Source organism: Nycticebus coucang, chromosome X (genome assembly GCF_027406575.1).
Source record: "Nycticebus coucang isolate mNycCou1 chromosome X, mNycCou1.pri, whole genome shotgun sequence".
Taxonomy (NCBI): domain Eukaryota; kingdom Metazoa; phylum Chordata; class Mammalia; order Primates; family Lorisidae; genus Nycticebus; species Nycticebus coucang.
In genome coordinates, this window is record NC_069804.1 from 22,833,282 (window position 1) to 22,854,904 (window position 21,623).

A 21,623-nucleotide genomic window follows, 5' to 3' on the forward strand; every position below is an offset into this window, starting at 1 on the left:
TCCCCCTTTTATTTTGTGTTGTTTGACAAAGAGGGGCAGGTCTTAGCTAATACAATCTGGGAAAAAAGTACTGTAGGTCCGGTTTTCTACACTGACCTATGCAAGTTATTAGGCCCATATCACGCAGACCATTATGGAAAATCATGGTCATGTGAGCTAATGAGTAGCTACTCCAACTATGTGCAGCATGGATGTGGAATCACTTATCTTGAATCCCTATTACAGAGCAGTCCCTTCACCCTTAATAATACCAAGTGTGTCACTGTAAAAAGACCAGAGGCTTGAGAGGAGGAGGAGGAGCAGGAGCAGGAGGGGGATGGAGAGGAGAAGGCTTCTGGGTGGCGTGGCACTCCTGCTCCTCTAGTTGCTGCCTGGTCCCCTGTCATCCAGGGTTGATCCCCGCAGGACAAGGAAATCTGTGTGGATACCAACAATCAAAGCCACATCTGTAACACAGGACATTTCTGTGGACAGTCTCAGTGCTTTAACTACTACTACGAACTCTGGTGGTTCTGGCTGGTGTGGACCATCATCATCATCCTCAGTTGCTGCTGTGTCTGCCATCACCGTCAAGCCAAGCACCGCCTTCAGGCTCAGCAGCGGCAACATGAAATCAACCTGATCGCCTACTGGGAAGCCTACAATTACTCAGCGCTGCCATTTTATTTCAGGTTTTTGCCAAACTATTTACTACCTCCTTATGAGGAAGTGGTGAACCAACCTCCAACTCCTTCCCCACCATCCAGTGCCTTCCAGCTCCAGAAGGAGCAGCAGCTGCCTCCACAGTGTGGCCCTACAGGTAGCAGCCTCCCAGGCACTGATCCCACCAGGGGTTCCTTAGGGACACAGAGCAGCCCCTTGTCTAGACCCAGCAGAAGCAGCACAAGACCCCCAAGCATTGCTGACACTGAACCCTCTGACCTGCCTGCCAACCAAGCAGCCACCAAAAGCTCCTAGAATGGAGCCCAGTGGCTCTGTGGCTGGTCTTGGGGAACTGGACCCAGGGGCCTTCCTGGACAAAGATTCAGAATGTAAGGAGGAGCTGCTGAAAGATTACAGCTCTGAGCATGGCAGTGCACTCCCTGACAGCAAAGACAAGACCCCTGGGATACATCACCACTTTACAGGTGACTCGGGCATTGAAGTGTGTGTAACCGAGGCCACCATGATGTCGTCCTGAAAGAGTTCAACACACTGATCAATGATGCTCTGGATGGGCCCCTGGACTTCTGTGATAGCTTCCACGTGCAGCTCCTGGTGACAAGGAGGAAGGCCTCTGCCAGCCCTCTGAGGAGCAGGCTAGAGAACCTGGGCATCCCCATCTGCCACGCCCACCTGCATGCCTGCTGCTGAACACCATCAATGAGCAGAACTCTGCAAACTCGCAGAGCAGCAGCTCCCCCAGCTAGAGCAGGCCCTGCCTGTACCCAAGAATTTGGTAAAACAACCAGGGTTGGGGAGAACCACAAGAGAAGCATTAAGTGACTTTCAGAGAAGGTGGTACAGCCACTTTGTCTTTTTTTTTTTTTTCTCCTCTCCTGTATTTCCCTACATCTCCAGGTACAGTTTGGGGTGGATGCCTCTTCCCCCACAAAAGCACAGTATTGTGGAGGACTGAGAAGTTGGCTCTGTGACTCATTTCTCATAAACCCACTCCCATACCCTATTTTTTAAGTCATATCTCACCTTCCTGTTTAGGTCAGAGAAAATGTGTGTTTTAAAACCCCCAAAGAAGGAGGCTAAGACTGTGCCCTGAGATAATTCTTGGTAATGGAGTGGATTTATGCTCTGATTTTAGTTTAAGAGAACTTTGCTGTGTCTCAGTCCAAGAGAGGCAGCCCATCTTGGCCTTAGGTGAAGAAGAAAGCCGACAGAGGCCCAGGATTTGTTACCTGTGACTGCCAAGATCTGCAGAGCCAGAATGGGGCTAATAAGATGTGGAACGGTGAGAGCTCATGGGCAGTTGTATGGTAGATTGGTAGGGGGCTTGTTGATCTCTCAGATTCCAGGTGACAACATAAATGCATGTTTGAGGGGCCCTTCCCAGCAGGCTCTGGCTGGCTGCAGGCTGGTTCAGGTGTAGAAAATTATTCTGCCTTCTCTTTGGTTTTTCTTTTAAAGAAAGAATTTTACCAGTGGGCACCCAATAATTCTTTTCTGGGAAAGGAAAAGTTTGTGGCTCTTTCCCAAGTTGGCCTTTAAAGATCCTGGCTGCAGCTGAGCCAGAAGAGAAATATTTTGTGTGAAGGGTTAGATAGGGGCTATCTTTGGAATGTCTATGAGCAGGAGGCCCCAGGGGCAGTGGGAAAGGTACAGCTTTCTGTATCTTTGCCTTCCGATCTGTGCCCACAAGTGCCCGGCACCAGTAAAGCATATGCTCTGCTGGCCTTCATGTTTCACTGTTCCATGTGAACAAATGGACTGAGGAAGCTGTGGGTCCCAAGGAAGGGCAGCCCCATAGCCTGGCTCTCACACGGTATTTTGCCTTTGATTTTGAATAATTTTCTTTTTTGTGTGTGTGATGGTGGTGGTTATTCGTTTTAAACTAACCACTTGGAAAAAATACCTGAGTTATCTGTGGTTTTCATGCCGTGTCCCTACCACTTCTGAGTGGAGCAACTCATTTTTCTTTTTTTTTTTATTTTTTAATCTTTATTTATTTATTTACTATTAAATCATAGCTGTGTACATTAATGCAATCATGGGGCACCATACACTGGTTTTATATACCATTTGACATATTTTCATCACACTGGTTAACATAGCCTTCCTGGCATTTTCTTAAGTTATTGTGTTGAGACATTTATAAAACATTTAGTAAGTTTCACATGTACCCTTCTAAGATGCACCGTAGGTGTGTCCCCACCAATCACCCTCCCTCCGCCCATCCTCCCACCTCTCCTCCCCTCCCTCTCCTATGTAGAGTGTAAGTGACCCAGGTACAAGTGTGAATGCAGCCGTCCTGAAGGCCTGCAGGATCCTTATGACTGTTGTTTGACTTTAGGTAACCAGTTGAGCTTTGATAGGAATAATCTAAATGGAGAAGGCAAACAGCCAAAACTAACATTCCCCATTCAGCCCTATTCAGTATTAAGAGTTTGGTTCTTCCCCCACTCTTAAATGACGATATTCAGACCAGGTATTGATATTATGGTAAGAAAGGAAGAAAAAAGAAATATATATATGTATGTATCCAAAAACAGACAAATCCAAGGCTGTGAGGTGAACAAGCGTCTGCATTTGGATTCCACAAAACTAAAATCCATGTTGAACAAAGTGAAGTCCATACACAGTAACTTTTTGGGTAACCCATGTATGTGTATGTCTGTTGTGTATGAGCCCCGAGTCCTGTTTTCCTGTGAAGATACTTTGAGTGGCAGCCATTCTGTTCACGTGGACCACACGTCTGGAGCACAAATGGCCCTCTCAAGGTAATTTATTTTATGCATTTACTGTTTACTGAACAAATGTCTGACTGCGTACTCGGGTGTATTCAGTAGCATTGTCAATGGCAGTCCCCCTTTGTTTGCCAGAGATACTGTGCTCAAAGTAGAGGTTTTACTCTGCTCGCCACTGCAATTTGCACATTGCTCCATGGACACTCAAGAGGCCTGTGTTCCCTACAAATGGAAACGTGCTCTGAACCCGTCTGCCTCCCTTGGCTGCTCCTGGCCCTCGGTATCAGCTTCCGGGGATGTCCACAACCACTTGGGACAGAAGGCAAAAGTGGAATTTCATACAGAAGCTTGATTGGATCTTCAGTGACAAGCTTGCACTACCTGTGGCCCAGACATCAGCCCTGCCCAGAATTGCCAGGAGGTGGTTTGGGGAGACACCACAGGCACCGCAGGGCCTATCTCCCTCTGCTGAGTCCAGCTGACACAAGCAAGCTGGTGTGTGGCCAGAGCTGGCCGGAGTGCATCAGCAGTCCTCAGATGCCTTTCCTTCCAGCTTTTTAAAAGAAAATCCAACTAACTCACTGAAGTATCTCAGAGAACGAGTTTTACCAAAATGAATCCTTCTTCAGTTAACTATCAAATTGATGAACTCGGACCCTCTCAAGTTTCCTTCCCCAGTTAAAGTGGGGAACGAGCCTGAGTTTAACCATTGGATTCACTGTAGCATCCTACCCTGGAGGTACGAGGAGATGAATATGCAAGCCGCAGGGCTGGGCTCAATTCCTAAGGGCACAGTCTGGCTCTGCCAGAAGAGGCTATCCTGCTCAAAAAGATGGGAATAGGATGGAAGGACGAGTTAGGGGGCCAAGGAGATTTGCTGGAGTCTGGTTTTCCAGGTGAATGAGAAGAAAGGGGTTGGTCGAGGGTTTGGTGTTACAGTCAGAAGATTTGCAAATGCTAACACATTCATGTGTGAGGCACATCACCATTTGTCAATTTTTGTGAATATGTGTATTTTAAGCAATAAAATTCAGCTAGTCAGACTTTTCTGGGCAGTCCCAGTGACATATTTCCTGTGCTGTGATTGTTCTGAAGCCAGAACTCTAGAGCCAGGCTCTAACCACTGTGAGAAGCCCAAATAAAAATTGATCCAAAAAAAAAGACCAGAGGCTTGTCACAACTATCTTGAAGGAGGTTGCTGGGCATGTCCAATACCAGGAACATGTAACTCAATTGCAATCCAGGTACAAAAACCATACGACTGAGTCTCGGGCAGCGCCTGTGGCTCAGTCGGTGAGGCGCCGGCCCCATATACTGAGGGTGGTGGGTTCAAGCCCGGCCCCGGCCAAACTGCAACCAAAAAATAGCCGGGCGTTGTGGCGGGCGCCTGTAGTCCCAGCTGCTTGGGAGGCTGAGGCAAGAGAATCGCTTAAGCCCAGGAGTTGGAGGTTGCTGTGAGCTGTGTGAGGCCACGGCACTCTACTGAGGGCCATAAAGTGAGACTCTGTCTCTACAAAAAAAAAAAAACCATACGACTGAGTCTGGCAAAAGAAACAGACTTGGAAACTCCAACTCTATACGTGCCAGCCTCAGGGGACTCAGTTTTCAATTCAGTTATTCCATCCGCCCAGGACTCCCCTGAGACTGCTGGGGCCACTAGCCAAATTATAGGACCCACTGTTCAACTCTTAATTCAGATCTCAGGAGCCCCAGGCCTGATAAGAAACCACACCAGCAACTCCCCTTGCTCCCTACTTTATTAAGCATGTTAAATGGTATGCATCATCTTTTAAATGTAACTCAACCTGAATTAGCTTCTGATTATTAGTTATGCCTACAACCCAGGCCCCCATATTATGTAGGGTTAGGTGAACTAATCTGCCCCCCAATAACTGACAAACACCTATCATCTTGTACCCCACCAGCCCCACCGCTTATTTTAGGAGATGTAACTGTACAGGCAAACGGTCTCCAAACCCCAGGCTACAACTTAATCAAATCCTCTTTAGCCACAGTATGTAATGATACTCAAAATTCAGAACCATCTTTAGCTTACTCTGCTCCAAATGGCTAGCTTGTACTACGGGCTTCACCTGATATATTACAACCAGCTTACTTCAGCCAGAGGCATTTGTGCTATAATACACATATTGCCCCAAATGTATGTGTACCCTGGTTCAAAAGCAAAGAGCTTAATTTTCTCTCAAGGATGGAGCTCACACTGTCAAAAGTGAGCACTAGTCTTAATCCCAATCCTGCTTGGTCTCACAGCTGCAAGGAGGTAGAGCTGTGGGAACTGCTGCCTTAGTAAAAGGTAATAAAGACCTTACAGCAGTGTCCTCACAATTCGATGGAACCCTAGAAAACCGCCAGTCTGCTATAAATTTACTTGAGCATCAAGTAGACACACTAGCTGAGGGAGTCCTCCAGAATCGACCAGGGCTAGACTTCTTCTTTTTGAGTCAAGGAGGTCTATGTGCTGTATTAGGAGAAGCCTGTTGTTTTTATGCCAATAAGTCAGGGATAATCAGAGATAACCTCCAAAAGTCCAAGATGATTTAAGAAAAAAGGAAAGAGAAAGCTCTTAGACCTGGTTCCAAAACTTATATGATTGGAACCCCTGGCTAACAACTTTGATCACCAGCCTCGTTGGCCCTCTACTCCTCCTTATTCTAGGATTACTAATAGGGCCTGCACTCGACTGAACTCAACTGGTTCATCAAGTTCCTAAAAACCTGACTGGCCACAATCAAACTCATGGTGATTGATTCCTACTATGACTCCATACCCTTAGATGAAAAGACAAGAGTTTAACTTGAATGTCGATGATTTGACGTAGGGATAAGACCAGTGGGGCACTGTGATGCCCTAACCCCATCCATTTTGAGCAAGTGAACCAGACTTACTCCATTTTGTTAAGAGCTTGCCAACACCCCCCCTTTTGTAAGTAAAATAGCCGCTTGAGCAAGCAGCGGCCCTGCAAAAACAGGAAGGAAATTTACCTGAGAGCTGTAAAATCCTGTGACAACTGAAAAAAATCTTGTGGGAACCACAATCCTGTCACAAGTCTGTCTGGTCTGTCTGTGTGCAGTTTTTTTATTATTATTATTAAATCATAGCTGTGTACATTAGTGCAGTCAAGGGGTACAATGTGCTGGTTTCATACACAATCTGAAATATTTTCATCAAACTGTTTAACATAGCCTTCATGGCATTTTCTTAGTTGTTGTATGAAGACATTTGAATTCTGCATTTAGTAAGTTTCACCTGTACCCATTCTAAGATGCACCATAGGTGTGGCCCCACCAATTACCCTCCCTCCACCCCAACCTCCGCCCTCCCCTTCCCTCCCTTGGCCCTTTGCCCATATTCTTTTTTTTAATAAAAAAAAATTGTATTACTTAGAAGCATTCAGAATGTCAACAAAACAGCTGCAACTTTTTTTTTTGCAATTACAGAGTGGTATTCAGTTAACAAAACAATTATTTCATATAAGCTGCATCAGAGACAACTGAAGATGAAAAAACTACCGCTCCCATGTATAACCAATTTGTGCTGTGCACCAAGAACCTGCTTTAAATTTCCATGCCAATTTACAACCCCCATACTGTACCTACCAGGCAAGGTTAGTGGCTATTGAAAATACCACCACGACAGGACTATCTAAAGACACATTCGGTAGTGTGTTAACTATACAAAAAAAAAAAAAAAAAAGACACTGGGGCGGTGCCTGTGGCTCAGTCTGTAAGGCGCCGGCCCCATATACCAAGGGTGGCGGGTTCAAACCCGGCCCAGCCGAACTGCAACAAAAAAATAGCTGGGTGTTGTGGCGGGCACCTGTAGTCCCAGCTACTCGGGAGGCTGAGGCAAGAGAATCGCTTAAGCCCAGGAGTTGGAGGTTGCTGTGAGCTGTGTGAGGCCACGGCACTCTACCGAGGGCCATAAAGTGAAACTCTGTCTCTACAACAACAACAAAAAAAAAGACACTGTACAGTTTAAAAACAAATCTTTACACAGCCTTACGTTTCAATTTTTTTCTTTAAAGGGAGTGAGTTGTGTACAGCGGGGTTAAATGCTTTATAGACAAGAAAAAAAAATGTGCTAGAACCAACTTATTCATCATCATCTTATCATCATCTTCCTCCTCCTCATCTTCCTCCTCTTCTTTCTTTTTCTTGCTTTTTTCAGCCTTGACGACTCCCTTTTATGCTGCATCAGGCTTTCCTTTAGCTCGGTCTGCAGCAGTATCCTTTTCGTATTTTTCCTTCAGCTTTGCAGCCTTCTTTTCATCAGGCTGCTTGTCCTCCGCAGCAGTGTTATTCCACGTCTCCCCCAGCTTCTTTGCAACATCACCAATGGATAGGCCGGGATGTTCTCCTTTGATTTTGGGGCGATACTCAGAACAGAACAAGAAAAAGGCCGAAGGAGGCCTCTTGGGTGCACTGGGATCCTTGAACTTCTCTGTTTCCCCTTTAGGAGGGATCTAGGTTTTCATTTCTGTTTCATAACGGGCCTTGTCCGCCTTTGCCGTATCTTCATATTTCCCTTTCTCTTTAGCAGACATGTCTTCCACCTCTCTGAGCACTTCTTAGAAAACTCTGAGAAGTTGACTGAAGCATCTGGGTGCTGCTTCTTGTGCTCCTCCCAACAAGTTTGCACAAAGAATGCATAGGATGACATTTTGCCTCTTGGCTTCTTAGGATCTCCTTTGCCCATGTTTAGTTATTTTTCCTCAGTGAGGCACAGAGTCGCCCAATGCCTGTCCAGCTCTCACTTGCCCTGGCGCTGTCTCTATGGAGCTCAATGTACTGCAATGGCTGTGAGAGTGGGAGCCAGATGCCTTCCCCATATTCTTGTGCTATAGTTGGTTTATAGCCTTCATATGAAAACTATAAATTAGTTTCATAATAGGGCTGAATACATTGGATACTTTTTCTTCCATTCTTGAAATACTGTGCTAACAAGAACATGTTCCAGCTCCATCCACGTAAACATGAAAGAAGACTGAAACCGGACCCACACCTTTCACCATTAACTAAGATAGACTCTCACTGGATTTAAACTTAAGATATGAAACCTTAAAAATACTAGAAGAAAGTGCAAGGAAAACTCTTGACGGAATCAGCCTGGGTGAATATTTTATGAGGATGACTCCCCAGGCAATTGAAGCAGTATCAAAAATACACTACTGGGACCTGATCAAACTAAAAAGCTTCTGCACAGTCAAGAATATAATAAGTATAGCAAGCAGACAGCCCTCAGAATGGGAGAAAATATTTGCAGGCTATACCACCAACAAAGGTTTAATAACCAGAATCCACAGAGAACTCAAACATATTAGCAAGAAAAGAACAAGTGATCCCATCTCAGGGTGGGCAAAGGACTTGAAGAGAAACTTCCCTAAAGAAGACAGGCGCACGGCCTTCAGACACATGAAAAAATGCTCATCATCCTTAATCATCAGAGAAATGCAAATCTGTGTGCAGTTTTTAAGACACCCTCCCCATAGCTCTAACCTTGCAGATATTAGCTTCTATAAAATTCTGCTTACACTAGGGCTTCCCATCCCCCACTTGAAGTGCCATATAAAAACTTTGCACCCCCGCTTCAAGGGGGTCAAAAGACTTTGTGGTATGAGCCTGCTCTTGACTGGCCTGCCCGAAAACAGACCCTTGCTTAATTTGAACTCAGTGTGCTGGTGTTTCTCTATAATTGCACTCACGCACCGGGTACAACAATCTTATTTGTGACACTGGAGATGATTATACTCCACTTTGAGTTTTTATACTCAAATGAGAGCTTAAAAAATTATCTGTCATGGCTCAGCACCTGTGGCTTAAGCAGCTAAGGCACCAGCCACATACACCTGAGCCGGCGGGTTGGAATCCAGCCAGGCCCGCCAAACAACGATGGCTGCAACCAAAAAATAGCCGGCTGTTGTAGCAGGCACCTGTAGTCCCAGCTACTTGGGAGGGTGAGGCAGGAGACTCGCTTGAGCCCAGGAGTTGGAGGTTGCTGTGAGCTGTGATGCCACGGCACTCTACCCAGGGCAGCAGCTTGAGGCTCTGTCTCAAAAAAAAAAAAAAAAATTATCTGTCATCATCAACCAGAGAAATAAGACAATATCTAGAAAACAGATGGTGGGAGTGGTCATGGAAGACAGGAAGACTTGGAGGAGCCACGAATAGGTCCATCCCCCAAAACAACCACTGAACTGACAAGAACTATCTGAAGCAATTCTAGGGTCTAGCTGAACAGCTATGGTGAAGTACTTATTAAAGAAAGGAGCAGGAGGGGCGGCGCCTGTGGCTCAGCCGGTAAGGCACCGGCCCCATATACCGAGGGTGGCGGGTTCAAACCCAGCCTCGGCTGAACTGCAACCAAAAAATTGCCGGGCGTTGTGGCGGGCGCCTGTAGTCCCAGCTGCTCGGGAGGCTGAGGCAAGAGAATCGCTTAAGCCCAGGAGTTGGAGGTTGCTGTGAGCTGTGTGAGGCCATGGCACTCTACGGAGGGCCACAAAGTGAGACTCTGTCTCTACAAAAAAAAAAAAAAAAGAAAGGAGCAGGAAATTTTGGTGAATTTTAGCCCCTGGAAATTCCAACTCCCCCAGAAATAAGATGAGATTAGTGTCCTAGGAGAAAAGAAATTGGATCTGAAGCTTCCCGTATAAAAGGTTCAAAGGTACTTGCTTGAGAATGAACTGCAATTTTACTGCAGGAAAAAAAAAATCAGTGTTCTCCATGGTAGATATGTGGACCCATAGAACAAGAGTATGGTGGGCATTTTCTATATTCTAATGAGGAAAGAACAAAGATTACTTGACTCTTGCTTCAAGCACATAACAAAGACCTTCATAAAACTATAGTAATATTTATTAGATTTCAAAGGATACAAGGTCTAATGTCTGATTTCATGTAGCAAGAGAACAAAGGACTCTACTTGCCCCTCCACAAGGGTCAAAATGCAGCACTTCTACCCCCTGTAGCAATTGCCTTATGATAGCCTTTCAAATGCGAAAAGAGGCAAGTGGGACATGGCCTCAGAGGAACACACATAGACTTCCCATCCTCTAACATTGTAAGAGACTACATGGTGTTTTGCTATATTCCAATAAGCTGTACATCAAGCTTTTCACTGTGTGGCCTATATAAATATGTGCAAGGTCAACAAGACAAAAATGTAGAGCCCATGCCCTATACTTGGATAACAGTCATTTCTCCTCCTGAGATGCTCATAAATAGTAAGATCACCCTTTTCTCTAAGGAAGCTGGTGCTATCCATTCACCCATTACATATTTATCTTTAGGACTCTAGTTTGTATGACTGGATGCCCACAATGGAAGATGGAGACCACTGCCTTCAAAATTATGATATAAAACACCTAGAATCCTAATATGCCATATTACAAGGGAAAAACTGAATACAAATGTTAAAACTGCTATTCACCGATCTGCAGGGCTCCCCACAATGCTAAACTCAGATTGACTAAATGCCTAAAGCTGTGGTAAAATCAAAAGTGTAAAACAACCACGCCTTAAGCGGCCTTTAAATATACAAAACAGAATTCTTGAAAAAACCTATAATACAAACATCCAGGCTTGAAAGCTCAGGGACTTCACATGGAGATAACCCAATAAAATTTCTGACAACAACCAGGACCTTTTGGGCTCAGACCAGCCTGAAAATAGTCATATGCATTAAGAGATCTACATGCACACTGGCAAATCCTACAATGAGATAAAATAGTAACTTTCCTCCACTTTACCTACCACCATTTCTCCCACATTCCTCTATTTCTCTGATTTTTCCCAATCTCTCCTACTCTTCCACACTATGCCAAAGGATATCTATATAGAGTGCAGTAGGTCTGAACTCAGGTCAGAACTCCAATCCTACAAAGAGACGTTCCTAAAGTTACATGGGCAAGAAGAGTCCAAATAAAACACATTTCCCCATTTTCATCTTCCATATGCGGATTTTCTTAAAATATATCTACCTACAATCCTGAGCCTCAATAAGTTTTCCTCTTTCCCTTTTCACAATCAACTTCTCCAATTTTAGGAAAGCAGTATGAAAAAATCTCACCCACCCAGTTCTGAAAAGGTGCATCTTCCAAAATGTGAACCACTGGGAGCACCAAAGAACATGAATACCAAAGATCTGAACTCAAAGCCAGGCTCTGTTACTATTGAGCTGTGTCCTTTCCTAGGCTCACTTTCACCCTCTCCAAATTAAGGTGATTCATGTTATATAGTCCATGCATTTCATGCAGTTCCTGGAGTCACTTTATCCCTTACAAGTGTTGAGCCTTCCATTTTGTTGTTTTCTGGACCCCATACTCATTCTCTTTCCTTAAATCACCCTCCTGTACCAAGACCATTTCTTCAACTAGTTACATCCTCCTTACCCTCAGGTACTCAAACATTACTTGCTCAAAAAAACAAAATAAAAAACTCCCTGACCACTCACTCTCCGTACTGCACTATGCTAACAGCTGTCCAAGCTAACATCTGTATCCTATCCTGTAGACACCCAGGTCAGCAGGAAGGGAAATACGTTGTCTTCATAGAAGTTACTGCTTTACATTTAAACGTCTATGCAACACTGTTTTACAGCCTGTGAAAGCCACTGGAGGCACTCAGAAGCATACGTATTCCTGAAATTAAGTCTTTAAGATCCCCTTTTTAGCAGCTTAGCTTCTGTTAAGTATGGCCAGCACTCAGCAAGAATGGGGCTTTCCTCAATACAAAAAGAATAAATGATTCAGAGAAACTACAGTCAATGACACAGCCAAATAAGGGAGACATTTACAGGTGCATGTTGTCTTTCAGGGGATTTTGGAATCACATCCAGTCAATGACTGCCTACATATGAATAAGGTCTTCACCACAAGCCAAATACCAGCCAGTGCCACCGTGATTCTTAAAAGATGATCAAAGAGAAACATAAGTGCCAAGCCATGAGAAATACTCAAGAAAGGCATCTCAGGAATGGGAAATTTCTCTCTTGCTCTTTCTTCAAAATGTAAATTAAAGTTAAAATCATGTTTAAAATCTGCTCTTCCTGCTATACAACCTTGATAACATGTACAAGTGATGACTTATTAAATTTACCCACAGTTGTCTAGAGGCTACCTTCAAAGTTCAAATGGCCAACACCAAGGTATAAGATAACTATTGTGACTCTCAGCTTTATGATCCATAGGTCATACTCCTTTGAACTCCTACCTCTAATACTGAATCTGACATTTGATTGACATAACGCATGAAAAGTTTTACTATATTAATTATCAAGAGCTGTACTAAGGCTTTATATTTAAAATCTCATTTCAGCATCACCACATAGAAATGTCAATAAATAGCCACCATTGGGCTCCGTGCCCATAGCTCAGTGGTTAGGGCCGCTCGGCCACATACACCGGGGCTGGCGGACTCAAACCCAGCCAGGGCCTGCTAAACAATGACAACAACAACCAAAAATAGCCGGATGTTGTGGCTGGTGCCTGTAGTCCCAGCTACTTGGAAGGCTGAGGCAAGAGAATCGCTTAAGCCCAAGAGTTTAAGGTTGCTGTGAGCTGTGAGTTTCATTGTGTAATGAAATTCTGTCTCAAGAGAAAAAAAAGAAAGAAAGAAAATCTACATCCAAAGTGGTACATGCTCATGGCAAGAAGGGCTGGTGGGCTCGGGGAGACCTCAGATTCTTCCCACATGAGCCTCTCTGGAGGCTGCTGGAGCATCCTCAACAATTTGGTAGACAATGTCCCCCAGGATGAGTAATCACCGTGAGAGATAGAAAGAACCTATTTTCATTTTATGACCTAGTCCCAGAAGTCACAAAACATTACCACACGTGTGTGTGTACATATATATACACACAGAGAGAAACATATATATTCTTTAGAAGTTCAAAAGTCTGGCCCATACTCTCAAGGATGGCCAACCTTTTTTCTTTTCTGCTGCACATTGGAAGAGTAAGAATTGTCTTGGGACATGTATTAAATACACAAACACTAATGGAAGCTGATGAGAAAAAAAGGTCTGTGCATGCTTTTTGCAGTATGTGACACCACAGATATGCAAAACAGTCCTCAAATAATCTGCATGCAGCCCACATGCCACAGGCTGGACACCCCCTATGAGATAATCACATTTATCCTACCATGTCAACTTGATCGCATGGGGAAGGTATTATTCTCTCTTATCTACAGATGCAGAAACTGAGGCTCAGAGATCAAATGCATTTCCCAAAGCCACAAAGCAAACAGGTGTCAGAACTCATATTTGAACCTACAAACAGCTGACCCAAACCCCATGCTCTTAACCTCCATCAGTTTTCTTAAGCAGACATGCCCATGTGTGAAATCAAAGATGCATGTGTCCTAAAGGACCAGTTAATCATCTGTGGAACTGAGGTTAAAGCACATTTTAAGTTCCCAGGTGTTGCTGAGATGCAGTCCAGGTTTAGAACTAACCCCTCTGAGCCTGATGGGTTTGTATTATTAATATGGGTGGTTGACTTGAGCTGGATGGTAAGTGCCTTGAGGACAAATACTCCACCTCAAGCTTCCTTGTGACAGCACAATGTCTGGCTGAAGGAGGCAGGCACTTTGGAAGTATCAGTAGATAGAAGGATTCTGAGCAACAAATGACAGCTGCTAGGAGGTTCCAAGGGAATGGAAGGATGCACAGGAGATGGCCAACCTGGATATTTGACAGTAGGCAGAAAGTTCACTTGACTTGGGGCCAGTGCCTAACACACACATGGACATCTCCATCCAGCCCAGAGCAAACAGGAGTCAGAAAATAATGTTCAGTATAAAGTATAAGCTTTTTCTCTCAGCTCCCAAGTGGGCTTTTGTTTGGGGCCCCTTGTGTAACCAAATCTCCATCATACCCAGAGAATATCAAAGAGTTTGTCACATCCCTAAAAGTAGAAATTTTAGGCTCAGCACCTGTAGCTCAGCGGCTAGGGCACCAGCCACATACGCCAGAGCTGGCAGGTTTGAACTCAGCCCAGGCCTGCCAAACAACAATGACAACTACAACCAAAAAATAACCGGGGCTTCTGGTAGATACCTATAGTCCCAGCAGTTTGAGGTTGCTATGAGCTGTGATGCCACTGCACTCTACCGAGGGCGAAACAGTGAGACTGTGTCTCAAAAAAAAAAAAAAGTAGAAAGTTCAGATTTCTACTAACAGCTGATTTTCCACTAACAAAATTTCCACTAACAGCTGACCCCCTTTAGTGCTGTATGTCCCACAGTAACAATGCAGGCCTACTGAAGCCTCTATGATGTGTGTGGAGTAATGCACTCAGCACTTAAGACAAAGGGTAAAAAAAAAAAAGACTTTATCAGCACTGTGTCTACCTAAAGTCTTGCTTGCCCCTTGGCGGGGGTGGGGGGGCACCTGAGCACTGGGTTCCCTTGGAATAGGCACTAGAAGAACTTAATGTGAGGGAGACCTTATACTACCAACAGATGTAAGCTGTTGACTGCTCAAATAAAGTGTTCTTCTAAACCTGATATTGGTGTTTTCTTGCAATTTGAACAGACCTATTTTATTGAGAAAACAACTTTTACCAGCACTTTCTCTTATAGGTTTGAACCTAGTGTGTTTATTTTCTCAAAAAAAAAAAAAAATCAGTATTTCACAGGGGCACCTGTGGCTCCGTGGGTAGGGCGCCGGCCCCATATACCGAGGGTGGCGAGTACAAACCCAGCCCCGGCCAAACTGGAACAAAAAATAGCTGGGCACTGTGGTGGGTGCCTGTAGTCCCAGCTACTTGGGAGGCTGAGGCAAGAGAATAGACTAAATCCAGGAGTTGGAGGTTGCTATGAGCTATGACGCCACAGTACTCTACCAAGGGCAATAAAGTAAGACTGTCTCTTAAAAAACAATAATCAGTTATTTCAGATATAATTTTCACTTTTCCAAAACTATTTTTCTACTTTTAGAAATGTGAGCATATTATAAATAACCCAATCACTGTGAAGGTACAGGATGTAACCTTTTGCTACCATCTAGTGGAACCACTAAACTTTACACTGAAACATATTTTTGCTTTAACAGCAGAGAGCCAAAGTGGTCTGGGATTTCTTACCCATGGGAAGGTGCCATGTGTTCCTAGAGAGCCTTCACTATGTACAGTGAAGTCATGCTTATGACTGCTGCTTGGCACCTTGCCTCCATTGATCCCCCTGGGTTTAAAGGTGTACAGGACCTTCTGTTTGCATGGATGACAGATGGTGGGCTGCAGACTTTCTATGTAGCTCAGCTCCCCAGCTGCCAGGAACTGGATAAGGGCAGACCTCTCATGTAACTTAGCTCACCAGCCACCAGGAACTGAATAAAGCATGTTACACCTGCCTTCCAGTGCCTGACTTATCCTCTGGTATGTCTGAATTAGAACAGTTGCATTACACATAGTCATCCTACTACATCATTACCTTCACCCATCACCAGGAAACACCCCTAAAGAAACAACAAGAGCGGCTCTGCACCTGTAGCTCAAGCGGCTAAGGCGACAGCCACATACACCAGAGCTGGTGGGTTAGAATTCAGCTGAGGCCTGCCAAACAATGACAACTACAACCAAAAAATAGCCGGGCGTTGTGGCAGGCACCTGTAGTCCCAGCTACTTGGTAGGCTGAGGCAAAAGAATTGCTTGAGCTCAGGAGTTGGAGGTTGCTATGAGATGTGATGCCACAGCACTCTACCCAGGGTGACAGCTTGAGGCTCTGTCTTAAAAAAAAAAAAAAAAAAGAAAGAAAGAAAGAAAAACAAGAGCACAATGTAAGGGTATATGGCTTACCTATACCCTGTACTCAGGTACAGTACACAACTACGATACCTAACAAATACAAACATTGTAACCAATTATTTGTACCCACACATTAACCTGAAATTTAAAAAAAGAAGAAAACAACAAGATATGTCCCTGGTGTCCATTTTGATCACAGTCTTATCCCCTTTTGGTGCTCTGCAATGAATATCACCTCCCTATACCTTTGTGCTGAGCTTACAATAGACTCGAGTAGCGTAAAGTTTACATATCAATAAAAATAATATGGGGCCAGGCACAGTGGCTCACATCTGTAATCCTAGCTCTGGGATTACACTCTGGGATACCAAAGCCGGAGACCTGATAGCTTGAGCTCACAAGTTCAAGACCAGCCTGAGCAAAAGTGAGACCCCATCTCTACTAAAAAAAAAAAATAGAAAAACTGAGGCAAGAGGATGGCTTGAGCCCACAAGTTGGAGGTTGTTGTGAGCTATGCCACCATGGCACTCTACCCAGGGCAACAGCTTGAGACTCTGTCTCAAAAAAAAAACTAAATAAATAACCTGGATATTTAGAGTTACTAATAGAGGATGGGAGAAAGAACAAAAGGAACTTCAAGAAATCCACATTGCAATATGATGACCTTTCAGACTCCTCTGTTCTGAGGACATAAGGTCAGCTAATAGAGAGAGGGCAGCTCTAATACTTCTCTAATCCAGTTCAAATCTGGTTAGAACACTAACCAAACCATACTGCTATCTGCTATGTAGTAAAGCTACCTGGGGAAGAGAAGGTTAGTTATTGACATTTATATTCCCCTTCTTTCACAGAATTAGACGTTTTACCTGAGCATACAGCCAGGCCCCTGCTTCAGACCTTATCCCCTTACCCCTGCTCCTCCTCCTAGTGCAGCAATTCTCAACCTGTGGGTTGCGGCATTAAGAAGGTTGAGAACCACTGTCATAGGGCTATCCATGATGGTTAGCAATCCCTGAATGTGTGAAGGAAGACAACAGTCTAACATGGCAGAGTAACAAGACAGCAACTCAAAACCAGCCCTATAGTTCCCCACCCAGAATTTTACATGAGAGAGAAATGAACAAGTGGAGTTGCAGACTTTCTATGTAGTTCCGCTCCCCCAGCTGATAGGAGCTGGATAAGGGCTCCTGTCCATCTCTACCACAGATTCCTGTAACCTTAGCGATATGCCTTAGTTTGGGGTTTTCTGGTACCTCCAAATCTCATGCTGAAATCTGATCACCAATGTTGGAGATAATGAGGCCTAGTAGATGTTTGAGTCATGGGCAGATCCCTCATGAGTGGCTTGGTGCTGTTCTTATGGTAATAAGTAAGTTCTCACTCTATTAGTTCCCAGGGGAGCTGGTTATTAAAAGAGTCTCGGGGTAGTGTCTGTGGCTCAAGGAGTAGGGCGCAGGCCCCATATACCAGAGGTGGCGGGTTCAAACCTGGCCCTGGCCAAAAATGGAAAAAAAAAAGTCTGGCACCTCTCCCTCCCCTCTCCCACCCTCTGCCCATATGATCTCTATACATACCAGAGCCCCCATCGCCTTCTGCCATGAGTGGAAGTAGTTTGAAGCCCTCACCAGAAGATGATGCCAGTGCCATGCTTCTTGTACAGCTTACAGAACACTGAGCCAAATAAACTTCCCTCTGTATAAATTACCCAGATTCAGGTGTTCCTTTACAGCAACTCTAAACAAACTGAGACACTATAGGAGAGCCCCTGTCTGAAGGTTGTATAATGCCACTGCTCCAGAAAGGGAACTCATGCTGGGTCCCACACAATCCCCAAGTCCTACACAGTTGCAATACAGCACAATTTTGACAGCCCCATCCCTACCAGACAGTATCCTTCTCTGGAGCCAGAGGGTAGAATGATGGTTACCAGAGGCTGGAAAAGGTAGCAGGGAGCGGAAAATAAAGTGGGAACTGGTAATGGATACAAAAATATAGTTAGATAGACAGAATTAACAATATTTGGTAGCACATCTAAGTGACTATAATCAATAATAGGGCATACTTTAAAATAACTAAAAGAGTAGAATTGGAATGTTCCTAACACAAAGAAATGATAAATTTCTGAGGTAGTGGATGATACCCCCAATTACCCCAATTTCATTAATATACATTATATGCCTATATCAAAACTACATGTACCCCATAAATATATACAACTATTATGCACCCATAATTAAAAATTAAAAAAGAAAAAGCTGGGGCAAGAACTGACATCTAAAGGTACAAAAAATAGCCACAGACATCTGGGTATTTAAGGGGAATCTGATGTCCACACAGAAGCTGGATCCATAGGCCCTTCAGGTAAAAGGAGGCAGGAACTAATCTGAGAAGAGAAAATGCAGAAGGAGCTGCTCTGCAGAAGAAATGGCCAGAGAAAGTCAATCTCTGTCCCCATAAAAAGGTGAAAGTCAGCAGCTGTATGTGCCCAGAAACTAGAGAATAGAGAAGTTGAGGCCAGGTTTAATGAAAGGGACAGAGACCTGCCTGGGAAGGCTAAAGATGGCATCTGCACAGAGGGTTGTTAGAGGTCTCTTTTTATATGGGGCCATAAGAGGTATATAGATTCCACTGCCTGTTGGAAGCTAGGGTCTTATGGTGTGAAGTTTTGGGGGCGAGGCTAGCTAGGCCCTTGTGGTCTTTTGTTGGGGGATGAAGAAGAGAAGGGAGGGTTCATGTGGGGCCTTGTTAGATCCCCAACATTCCCAACTCTTGTTAAAAGGGGTTATGGGAACCATAGTTAGTCTTCTGAAAGGCCCCTAACCAAAGGGACAATGGTAGGCATTTTCTCCATGCTCATGAAGGTGGGACAAAAATTACTTTCCACAACCTTAATCAAGTGACAAAGAGCTTCAGAAAGCTTGAGTGGTCTTTCCACTTAGTGGGACACAGGAACTAATACCTTATTCAAACAAATGAAATCAGGAATCAAGGCCTGAAAACGCCTAGCCATAAGATACAATAAGGAGGCTGGCTTGAAAATGAACTGTACTTCCACCATATGCAAAGGCAGCCCTTCAGGAGCTCCTTTGTAAAGGACTTATCAAACTGGTTTCAAAGCACAGAGCTCAGGTAATTTACACCAGAAATACCAAGGGTGGAGATGCCCCAGCTGTTGGTGAAGATGCATGAACCGGGTCCAACCAACTGTATATTTGGAAAAATAAAATTTTATCTAACAAACAAAAAAAAAAAGGTCTATGGTTTCTCCAGTTAACGTGAGAAACCTACGAAAGTGAATGTGCTCAGGTTCTCTTGAAAGGGAAGCACCAAGGTGGAACACACAGAGAAGTGATGATTCTAACAGAAGGGTGGGTCACAAGAGAGCAGGGCAGTGATTTTCAACTGGTGTGCCATAGGACATCTTAGGTGTGCCACAAAAAATTTTAAAGATCGTTAATTATTTTCAAAAGAAGTTCAAAGCACAGTAAGTATATTCTTTTTTTCACTTTTTTGATCAACATAATTTGTGCCACAGAAGTTTAACTATAGGTTCAAGTGTGCCATGAGATAAAAAAGGTTGAAAAACACTGGACTAGGAGGTGTGGGAGAGTCTAGTGGCTGGCCATAGGAAAGGCATGGGATGTGAAAGGAGCTAGCAGTAGGGTCCCTTTAGGAAGTTCAAAATATGCCCATGGATCATCAGATCAGGATTTCTTCTGTTCACAGCCTCAAATCCATATTACAACTTTGCCAGCCATGCCAGAGTGCTGTCCTCCATGCATCTCTCCCTGCAGACTACATCAAGAGTAGTGGTCAAGTCAGGGAGGAGATGAAGACAGGAAAGGCAAAAAGAGTTACTACATCCATCCTATTATACGTATATACACATCACTGGCAGGATGAAAAGACCCACGAATGTTCCAGTTTGAAGTAGAACTATCTCAGTATTCTGGAGCATAGGGTTTTGATTGATATAGTATATTAGGCTTCTAACTGCCTGGAAGTGACAGCAGGATGGCTGGTTATTTAAGAGTAAACAGACAGCTATGGGACTTTCCAAAGATCTCCTCTTAGACATGGAAAGAACAGATCCCCAAGGTAGTTTTCATGGGTAAGTAGAAAGAAGAGAAATTTACTTTCTCTTCGGGCCCATCAAAGGATACTCAACAAACTGCTGATAAAGACCTGTTCTAGAAGAAAGTCCACTTTTCAGAAAAGGGTCTGCCTTCCCTACAACAATTTCAGGATGACAATATCCTGAAATATCTCAGCCAGGTACAATGGTCCATGCCTATAATGCCAGAACTTAGGGAGGCTAAGCCATGAAGATCAGTTGAGGCCAGGAGTTCAAGATCAGCCTAAACAACATGGAAAGACCTTCGTCCCTACAAAAAATAAGACAAATTAGCCAGGCACAGTGGACATACCTATAATACCAGCTACTGAGGAGGATGAGGCAGAGGGATCACTTGAGCCCAGGGGTTCAAGGTTATACTGAGCTATGATAGTCCCTCTATGCAACTGCACTCCAGACTGAGTAACAGAGCGATCCTGTCTCCTAAAAAAAAAAAAAAAAAAGTATCTCCATTCTTGGAAAAGGCTGGCTAAATACCTTCTAAGACAGGAGATGATAATTTTTGCCAACCAGTGCAAAGGAGAACAAACCAAAGTGGGAATGGTAGGGAATGAGGAAATAAGACACACAAGAGACACATACAAGAGACAAAGATGGAATCAGCAAGACTAAAGCAGCTAAGACTGAAGCCAGCACTAAACTGTAGTTCTACCTTTATTTATATAATATCTTAAACAAGGTTACTAAATGACATAATCTTGGCACATCTGGTAAAGATTACCTTAAGAAGGCAAAGCTGCACGTGCTTTCTGGCAAGATAAAAAGGAAAGTACACGGGGGTGTGTGACTTCTGGCAGAGTAGAAATGTTTTTAAAGGAGGAGAAGCAGCTGGGGGGTCCCTGAACACTGTCTCAAGCTGTGAGGGCCCTGACACCTCACAGCCCGTCTTCCACAGGTAATGTCATACTTCACAACTATAATGCTCAAATGAAAGCATTCCATTTCAGCCTACAGCATATCACCTGTAAGTTGCATTTTTCCCTCTGGGAGCAAGGAGTGAGCACCCAGTACTTGTGAAAGCGCAACAGCTCCAGCCAGGGGCCTATAGACCACTAGAGTGGACAGACCTCTCAAGGTGCCTCCACTGCCTAGCACACAAACCAGGGTCCTGGACTGACCTGGAGCTCATAGAGTCTGGAGGACTGACATGTTGCTATATGAACAGAAGGAATATAAACATGAGAAAATGGTGTTCACCAAAATGAAGCATTACCCACAATGGTCAGCCACATTGACTAGATGTATGAAACTATAATTAAGAAGTCTTAATTTACAAAACAGGCACCCTGAGATAACCCACAATACTAAACACCCAGGTTTAAAAATGT

At 44.1% G+C, this 21,623-nt stretch overlaps 2 pseudogenes; one reads left to right on the top strand and one right to left on the bottom strand.

The window, feature by feature from the left end:
• Nucleotides 1-316: 316 nt before the first annotated feature.
• Nucleotides 317-1,409, top strand: LOC128578335 (WW domain binding protein 1-like; annotated as a pseudogene).
• A 6,101-nt stretch (nucleotides 1,410-7,510) lies between these two features.
• On the bottom strand, nucleotides 7,511-8,114 carry LOC128578336 (high mobility group protein B1-like; annotated as a pseudogene).
• Between the last annotated feature and the right edge of the window lie 13,509 nt (nucleotides 8,115-21,623).